This window comes from Accipiter gentilis, chromosome 35, assembly GCF_929443795.1.
Source record: "Accipiter gentilis chromosome 35, bAccGen1.1, whole genome shotgun sequence".
Lineage (NCBI taxonomy): Eukaryota > Metazoa > Chordata > Aves > Accipitriformes > Accipitridae > Astur > Astur gentilis.
In genome coordinates this window covers 5601808-5611807 of record NC_064914.1, presented here as the reverse complement: position 1 = coordinate 5611807, position 10000 = coordinate 5601808, and positions in this window count along the sequence as shown.

The window sequence follows — 10000 nt, the reverse complement described above, 5'->3', positions numbered from 1 at the left end:
GCGGGGGCCCTGCGTGCGAGTGAGAGGGCAACGTCTGCGGAGAGGTGCAACGCCGGCCTGAACACCGGCAGAGCCGGCCCGCCGGGAAGCCCCTCCGACGCGCCCTAAACGCCTCATCGGATCAGCAAGGAAGGCAAACGAGGCAGGAGCGGAGGCCCCACGGCCACGGGTCCTGGGACAACGACGGCCGCTCGCACCCGCCGCCACCCGGAGGAGGGCGGACGGCAGGCGCGGGGGCCCTGCGTGCGAGTGAGAGGGCAACGTCTGCGGAGAGGTGCAACGCCGGCCTGAACACCGGCAGAGCCGGCCCGCCGGGAAGCCCCTCCGACGCGCCCTAAACGCCTCATCGATCAGTAAGGGAAGGGAGACAGGGAAGGAGCGGAGGCCCCACGGCCACGAGTCCTGGGACAACGACGGCCGCTCGCACCCGCCGCCACCCGGAGGAGGGCGGACGGCAGGCGCGGGGGCCCTGCGTGCGAGTGAGAGGGCAACGTCTGCGGAGAGGTGCAACGCCGGCCTGAACACCGGCAGAGCCGGCCCGCCGGGAAGCCCCTCCGACGCGCCCTAAACGCCTCATCGATCAGTAAGGGAAGGGAGACGGGGAAGGAGCGGAGGCCCCACGGCCACGAGTCCTGGGACAACGACGGCCGCTCGCACCCGCCGCCACCCGGAGGAGGGCGGACGGCAGGCGCGGGGGCCCTGCGTGCGAGTGAGAGGGCAACGTCTGCGGAGAGGTGCAACGCCGGCCTGAACACCGGCAGAGCCGGCCCGCCGGGAAGCCCCTCCGACGCGCCCTAAACGCCTCATCGATCAGTAAGGGAAGGGAGACGGGGAAGGAGCGGAGGCCCCACGGCCACGAGTCCTGGGACAACGACGGCCGCTCGCACCCGCCGCCACCCGGAGGAGGGCGGACGGCAGGCGCGGGGGCCCTGCGTGCGAGTGAGAGGGCAACGTCTGCGGAGAGGTGCAACGCCGGCCTGAACACCGGCAGAGCCGGCCCGCCGGGAAGCCCCTCCGACGCGCCCTAAACGCCTCATCGGATCAGCAAGGAAGGCAAACGAGGCAGGAGCGGAGGCCCCACGGCCACGGGTCCTGGGACAACGACGGCCGCTCGCACCCGCCGCCACCCGGAGGAGGGCGGACGGCAGGCGCGGGGGCCCTGCGTGCGAGTGAGAGGGCAACGTCTGCGGAGAGGTGCAACGCCGGCCTGAACACCGGCAGAGCCGGCCCGCCGGGAAGCCCCTCCGACGCGCCCTAAACGCCTCATCGATCAGTAAGGGAAGGGAGACAGGGAAGGAGCGGAGGCCCCACGGCCACGAGTCCTGGGACAACGACGGCCGCTCGCACCCGCCGCCACCCGGAGGAGGGCGGACGGCAGGCGCGGGGGCCCTGCGTGCGAGTGAGAGGGCAACGTCTGCGGAGAGGTGCAACGCCGGCCTGAACACCGGCAGAGCCGGCCCGCCGGGAAGCCCCTCCGACGCGCCCTAAACGCCTCATCGATCAGTAAGGGAAGGGAGACGGGGAAGGAGCGGAGGCCCCACGGCCACGAGTCCTGGGACAACGACGGCCGCTCGCACCCGCCGCCACCCGGAGGAGGGCGGACGGCAGGCGCGGGGGCCCTGCGTGCGAGTGAGAGGGCAACGTCTGCGGAGAGGTGCAACGCCGGCCTGAACACCGGCAGAGCCGGCCCGCCGGGAAGCCCCTCCGACGCGCCCTAAACGCCTCATCGATCAGTAAGGGAAGGGAGACGGGGAAGGAGCGGAGGCCCCACGGCCACGAGTCCTGGGACAACGACGGCCGCTCGCACCCGCCGCCACCCGGAGGAGGGCGGACGGCAGGCGCGGGGGCTCTGCGTGCGAGTGAGAGGGCAACGCCTGCGAGGGTTGCTCCAACGACCTGAACACCGGCAGAGCCGGCCCGCCGTGGAGGCTCTCCGACGCACCCGAGGACGCCTCAGCAGGCGCTGCCTGTGGGTCTGGATCAGTCAAATCAGGGAGCTGGAGGTGCCACGGGCCACGCCCGCTCCAGACAATGATTTTTCTGAGGCCAACGGGACAGGGTAGAAGGCCACGGCAGGCTCAACACCCCCAGCCCTTCCAGCGTTCGAGTGCCAACAGCCACCACCGGCTGCCGGTCTTTGCCCGCCCCGCAGGCAACTGCATGCCATCGGGGGGGGACGCACCTGGACCCATGCCCGGCACGGGTGTTGAGGGCCGGGGGCATGCCACGGAAGCTAGACAACCCCAGACGCCTGCGTTCGGCTTGCCAGCCACCAGGTACAGCCGCAATTTTCTCACCGCTTTGCGGCCCCCAGCTTAAGGCCAGAGAAAACGCGATGAGGTGCCGCCACCTCTAACCCGGAAAAACGCCGCAGACCTTTCCCACCGAGCCCTCCTGCAACCAGGCAAGCCGGGGCCAGCCGGACACCACAGGCCGCCCACACATGGCTCATGCCGGCAAAAAACAGGACGAGGCACTGCGGCCTCTCGCCTGTGCCATCACCGGGCCCTCGGGGGCTGGGGGGGAGCTGCGGCACGCACGAGAACCCCCAGCCGTCTGCATCCGGCTGCCGGCCACCAGGGCCGGCCGCCGCTCACGCTCTGCCCAATTCGTGGATGGGTTCCGGCTTAAGGCCAGAGAAAACGCGATGAGGTGCCGCCACCTCTAACCCGGAAAAACGCCGCAGACCTTTCCCACCGAGCCCTCCTGCAACCAGGCAAGCCGGGGCCAGCCGGACACCACAGGCCGCCCACACATGGCTCATGCCGGCAAAAAACAGGACGAGGCACTGCGGCCTCTCGCCTGTGCCATCACCGGGCCCTCGGGGGCGGGGGGGGAGCTGCGGCACGCACGAGAACCCCCAGCCGTCTGCATCCGGCTGCCGGCCACCAGGGCCGGCCGCCGCTCACGCTCTGCCCAATTCGTGGATGGGTTCCGGCTTAAGGCCAGAGAAAACGCGATGAGGTGCCGCCACCTCTAACCCGGAAAAACGCCGCAGACCTTTCCCACCGAGCCCTCCTGCAACCAGGCAAGCCGGGGCCAGCCGGACACCACAGGCCGCCCACACATGGCTCATGCCGGCAAAAAACAGGACGAGGCACTGCGGCCTCTCGCCTGTGCCATCACCGGGCCCTCGGGGGCTGGGGGGGAGCTGCGGCACGCACGAGAACCCCCAGCCGTCTGCATCCGGCTGCCGGCCACCGGGAACCAGCTGCCACTCTGCCCACTCCAGCTTAAGGCCAGAGAAAGGACGAGGTGCCGCCACCTCGCCCACCCATCACCGGGCCCTCAGGAGCCGGCGGCGGCCGTGGCGGGCTGGACGCTCACGGGCAGCTGCCCTCGCATATACCAGCGCTCACCTTTGCCATCATCGGGCCCTCCGAACCGGGAGAAAGCCGAGGCAGGTTCGGTTCCACCCGGTCTTACCGCGTTCGAGTGCCGGTGGCCACCGCCGGCCACCGGGCTTTGCCCAGCAGAATCCACCTTTACAGTTCTCGCACCCCGGGGTCAGCGGCCACCGCAGCCTGCCAGACCCTCGCAGGCACCGGTCTGGCATATTTGGAAAACGATGGGACACACAGGCCGAAGACATCGAAAGAGGGAGCCGAGCCACCACGGAAGCCGCCACCACAACGACCGCCCAGGGCCCCACTTCACCGGCTGAGCCGCAGGCCTTGCAGCCGCTGACTAGCGCTGCTCCGTGCACCCGTTACCACTAGCTCCTATAATACGGGAAAGCACGCCCCCGCCCCCGGCCGGCTCCAAGAGTGCCGTGCCTGCCCACCGGGGAGACCGGCCAATGACACCGACTTTTACGATGACGTAACTGGAGGCAGCGAAAAACAGCGACCCCTTCGCCAGCTCCGTGGAAGCGGCGGGGCTATCAGGTCTACCTCCCAGCTCCCGAAATGCGGCTAAGTACCGCCGGACCCAGGTAGACCTGGCGGCCCTTTTCACCGGCCGCTCCGGCAGCGACACCCCGCGTCCTCCGGGCGCCGCCGGCGGCCGCGCCGGCCTCCGGAGCCGGGTAGACCTGGCAGCCGGCCTCCGGAACCGGGTAGACCTGGCAGCCGGCCTCCGGAACCGGGTAGACCTGGCAGCCGGCCTCCGGAGCTGGGTAGACCTGGCAGCCGGCCTCCGGAACCGGGTAGACCTGGCAGCCCTTTTCACAGGCCGCTCCGGCAGCGACACCCCGCGTCCTGCGGGCGCCGACGGCGGACGCGCCGGCCTCCGGAGCTGGGTAGACCTGGCAGCCGGCCTCCGGAGCTGGGTAGACCTGGCAGCCGGCCTCCGGAGCCGGGTAGACCTGGCGGCCCTTTTCACCGGCCGCTCCGGCAGCGACACCCCGCGTCCTCCGGGCGCCGCCGGCGGCCGCGCAGCCTCCGGAGCTGGGTAGACCTGGCAGCCGGCCTCCGGAGCCGGGTAGACCTGGCGGCCCTTTTCACCGGCCGCTCCGGCAGCGACACCCCGCGTCCTCCGGGCGCCGCCGGCGGCCGCGCCGGCCTCCGGAGCTGGGTAGACCTGGCAGCCGGCCTCCGGAGCCGGGTAGACCTGGCGGCCCTTTTCACCGGCCGCTCCGGCAGCGACACCCCGCGTCCTCCGGGCGCCGCCGGCGGCCGCGCAGCCTCCGGAGGTGGGTAGACCTGGCAGCCGGCCTCCGGAGCCGGGTAGACCTGGCGGCCCTTTTCACCGGCCGCTCCGGCAGCGACACCCCGCGTCCTCCGGGCGCCGCCGGCGGCCGCGCCGGCCTCCGGAGCTGGGTAGACCTGGCAGACGGCCTCCGGAGCCGGGTAGACCTGGCGGTCCTTTTCACCGGCCGCTCCGGCAGCAACAGCCCGCGTCCTGCTTTTAACACCCCCCCCACCCCCCACCCCCTTTTTTTTTTTTTTTTTTTTTTTTTGGACGTTTTAGTTTTTTTAAGAAAGTAAATCCATGGAATACATATCTGCGATCCTGCTGGCACCGCCACCCCTCCACCCCCCGCCCCCCGCATTTTTTTTTTTTTTTTTATGTTTTTTTTGGACGTTTTACTTTTTTTAAGAAAGTAAATCCGTGGAATACATATCTGCGATCCTGCTGGCACCGCCACCCCCCCGCCCCCCGCATTTTTTTTTTTTTTGGACGTTTTACTTTTTTTAAGAAAGTAAATCCGTGGAATACATATCTGCGATCCTGCTGGCACCGCCACCCCGCCACCCCCCGCCCCCCGCATTTTTTTTTTTTTTTTTATTTTTTTTTTGGGACGTTTTACTTTTTTTAAGAAAGTAAATCCGTGGCATACATATCTGCGATCCTGCTGGCACCGCCACCCCTCCACCCCCCGCCCCCCGCATTTTTTTTTTTTTTTGGACGTTTTACTTTTTTTAAGAAAGTAAATCCGTGGCATACATATCTGCGATCCTGCTGGCACCGCCACCCCTCCACCCCCCCCCCCCCGCCTTTTTTTTTTTTTTTGGACGTTTTACTTTTTTTAAGAAAGTAAATCCGTGGAATACATATCTGCGATCCTGCTGGCACCGCCACCCCCCGCCCCCCGCATTTTTTTTTTTTTTTGGACGTTTTACTTTTTTTAAGAAAGTAAATCCGTGGAATACATATCTGCGATCCTGCTGGCACCGCCGCCCCTCCACCCCCCGCCCCCCGCATTTTTTTTTTTTTTTTTTTTTTTTTTTGGACGTTTTACTTTTTTTAAGAAAGTAAATCCGTGGAATACATATCTGCGATCCTGCTGGCACCGCCACCCCTCCACCCCCCGCCCCCCGCCTTTTTTTTTTTTTTGGGACGTTTTACTTTTTTTAAGAAAGTAAATCCGTGGAATACATATCTGCGATCCTGCTGGCACCGCCACCCCCCGCCCCCCGCATTTTTTTTTTTTTTGGACGTTTTACTTTTTTTAAGAAAGTAAATCCGTGGAATACATATCTGCGATCCTGCTGGCACCGCCACCCCGCCCCCCCCCGCCCCCCGCATTTTTTTTTATTTTTTTATTTTTTTTTGGACGTTTTACTTTTTTTAAGAAAGTAAATCCGTGGAATACATATCTGCGATCCTGCTGGCACCGCCACCCCCCGCCCCCCGCATTTTTTTTTTTTTTTTTGGACGTTTTACTTTTTTTAAGAAAGTAAATCCGTGGAATACATATCTGCGATCCTGCTGGCACCGCCACCCCCCGCCCCCCGCATTTTTTTTTTTTTTTGGACGTTTTACTTTTTTTAAGAAAGTAAATCCGTGGAATACATATCTGCGATCCTGCTGGCACCGCCACCCCCCCGCCCCCCGCATTTTTTTTTTTTTTTTGGACGTTTTACTTTTTTTAAGAAAGTAAATCCGTGGAATACATATCTGCGATCCTGCTGGCACCGCCACCCCCCCCCCCCCCGCATTTTTTTTTTTTTTTGGACGTTTTACTTTTTTTAAGAAAGTAAATCCGTGGAATACATATCTGCGATCCTGCTGGCACCGCCACCCCTCCACCCCCCGCCCCCCGCCTTTTTTTTTTTTTTGGACGTTTTACTTTTTTTAAGAAAGTAAATCCGTGGAATACATATCTGCGATCCTGCTGGCACCGCCACCCCTCCACCCCCCGCCCCCGCGACAGGCGCGCGCACACGCGCGCACACACACACGCACGCACACACACACACACACACATCGCGATGCAGGCGCACACAGATAGACGCACCCCTGCACGGCTGTGCTCCCCCTCCCTCCCCGCGCTGCAATCCCCGACCTGCAAGCCTGTAGGTGCAGCCCCCGCCCCCTCCCGATCGCAGACTCTCCGGCGTCTCGGAGACGGGGGTGGGGTGGGGGGCGGGTGGCTGGGTGGGGCGGTCTGCAGCCCGGCAACGGGGCCCGCGGAAACTGTGGTGTTTCCCGCCACGGGAACGGTCCGCTGCTCAGTCGTGGCGGCAGCGGCGGCGGGGAAAGGAGGCTGGCAAAGAGCGGGGCGAGAGCGGCTGGCGAGCAGGCGGGGAGCCTGGCGCAGAGGTAGGCTGGCGAGGGGGGATGGTGTCTCTTTTCGGAGAAGGCTTCTGTTTGGATCGGTTGGAGTTTTTTTTTTTTTTCTTACTTCTGTCCCACGTCCACGTCCCCGTCCCCGTCCCCGTCCCCGTCCCCGTCCCCCTCCGGTCATTTAGTTTTCCACCCGCGGCGGGGGCGGGCAGGAGTGCAGCAGGGCGAGTGGGTGGCTGACTGAGAAAGGAAGGCGGGAGCGGGGCCACGGGTGCGGCAGGAGAGGGACTCAGCAGCTGGGAGTTAGAGACGGCGCGGCACCGGGGCCTCCCCCCTCCCGCCCGGGCACGGAGCCGGCAGGGACGCCGCAGGGTCCTAAAGTCTCCCGCCTTCCATCCCCGGGGCGGCAAACCTGGTGGCGGAAGGGGGGAGCGGGGGCAGTGAGGCTCGGCGCGAACTGCGAGGCAAGGGGGGGGGGGGGGCGGCGGCGTGTGTGTGTGGTGTGTGTCTGCGTAGCGGCGGGCCCGGGGAAGGGTGCGGGGGGGGGGGTGGGGGGGTGGGGGGGGGGGGGTGTCAGCCCGGGGGCCTGTTTCGAAGGGGGGGTGTGTGTGCGTGGTGGGGGTGGTGGTGGCGGCAGTGGTGGTGGTGGTGTGCGCGCGTGCGCTCTTTGAGCCCACGACTGTGAGCGGGGCAGCGGGTGGAGGGTGTCTAAGGGCGGGTGAGCGGCTGCAGCGGCGGGCGGTGGGCGTTCTGGCCGGGGGCCTGTTTTGGCGGGGCGCGGGCGCGCACGCAGATGGAAATGAGAAAGATTTGCAACGGTGTCGCTAACGCCGCTTTCTCTGTTACAGCCCGGGTGGTCGGCCGCTTCGCCGTCCGGCCTGCGCTCCGTGCCTGCCTACGGGCGATGGGCTCGGCTCCCGGTCGGACCCGTCCCTGGGAAAGCAGCAGCGGAGGTAGCCCAGTGATGAGGCCGCCGCCGCCGCCGCCGCCGCCGCCGCCGCCGCCGCCGCCCCCTCCTCCTCCGAGCCGGGAGGGACCCGATCAGGTACCGGTCACGACCGAGGGTCGGGGAACGCGCGAGGGCCGCGCGACCCCTCGTCCGCCCGTCACGGCAGAGCCGGACGACCGGGACGAACCGGCTTTTGCTCGAAGGTCGGTGGATCGAGAAGAGGCCCAGCCCGGGAGAGACAGGGTGCAGGGCCGCCGCCCGCCAGGCTCTACAGCCGCCTGCCCTCCTTCGGCGGGCCGGCCGGGCTCGCCACGGCGGACGGGACGGGACGGGACGGGACGGGGACCGCCGCCACCTCTGCCCGGTCCGCGGGCCCTGACGGCGAGACCAAGAATTAAAAAAAGGCGAGGGGGGGGGGGGGGCCTGGGGAGGAAAGGCCGAGAAAATAAATAGATAAGGAAATGATAAGAAAAAAGGCACGGGGTGCGGGCGTTGCGCTTCCTAACGCAGAACGCATCAGGGACAGGGGCGGGTGGGTGGTCTGCAGGGAGGCCGGCCGGCGGGGGCAGGGCCGGCTTAGGACAGCGATTCAGCTGTCGCTCCCCGCGAATTGTTGATAGAACCTGACGAGCGCCGGGCCTCCGGTTGAGGAACTTCCGGTAAGGAAGGATGAACGAACCTCCGGTAACTGAGGCGTGGATTAATAGTTTTTCGACAGGGCGACACGGGCCGACTTCTGCCGCAGTGAATTAACATCCGCCGGGTCGAGCTCACGTGCGTAGCAAGCAAACAAGTCGGTCGAGAGACGAGCGCCAGGTGAGGAACGGCAGCCGGCCTAGGGAAGGCGTGCGCGCGTCATCCTCGGTAATGACTGAACGAGTAAGCATCGCTCGACAGCAAAGGGCGACAACGAGGTGAGTGAGACTGACGCGGCGTAAAAGTCTAATAAGCAATTGGGGCGCGATAACGCAGGGGCCGGAGAACGCTAACGTTGACCAAGAGCGTCGCAAGGTCCTAAAGGAGTGCCGCAATCGAACCTTCGGAGTCGGCGATTCGTACGACTTGCTACGACTCGTCGAGTCGCATTCCATCCGCGACGATCCGCTGGTAGGTACGTACGGACGGACGTAGGTACGTATCCGTTCCCTGGCGATTAACGCAGGCATGCAGGCCTTGCGCGCGTGAAGGAATGAGTTTTGTTAGCTGTTTAATGAACTGCCAGAAAGGCTATTGCCGCGTCGCGTTAAATCGGTCGGTAGGGAACGATCCGTACACGTTACGATCCAGCGTTGCTCCTCAACTGTTAGCAACTTCGATCGATGACGATTCATCGCGTATCGATTACTCTGTATTCGTTTAGGAGCGAATCCCACGCCGACGGTAGGACGCGGTACCCCGACGGCCACCGACTCGTACGGTACAGAGACGAGAGCGCAGCGTCGGCGCCGCCTCTTCCCGAAGAAGTCATTCCTTACCGATAGAGTACGCCGACTGCGGGTAACGATGGGCTCTCACGTTTTTGACGCGTGCCCGCCCGCGAGCGAGCGAGCGAGCGAGCGAGCGTGCTAAAGGACGAGATGTCGGACATGAGAAGTTTTCAAGAAGTGGAATCACGGAGCGGTCTTAGCAAACGAATCGGGACCAACCAGCCCGGAGCGCGGCCAGGCAGCGCAGGCCGACCCCTCGGCGTGGCCAGCTTTGCCCGGAGGCACAGGTAAGGAGGCCAGGCCTAGCCCGGAGGACCAGCCAGGGACACCGGGTCTACCCGGGAGCACCAGTAGGGATACCAGGCTGGCCCCCAGAGGGTCAGGTAGGGTGGCCAGGCCTACCCCGGAGCGCCTGTAGGGACAGCGGGCGTACCCCGGAGCACCGGTAGGGGTACCGCTGCAACCCCGGAGGATCAGGTAGGGACGCCATCCACCCTGGAGCATCGGGTAGGGATACCGGGCCTACCCCGGGGGGGGGTTCAGGTAGGGAGGGCGGGTCTAACCCCGCGCGCCTGTAGGGACAGCAGGCGTACCCCGGAGCACCGGTAGGGGTACCAAGCCTACACCCGGAGTACCGGGTGGGGGGAACGGTCCTAACCCGGAGTACCGGGTG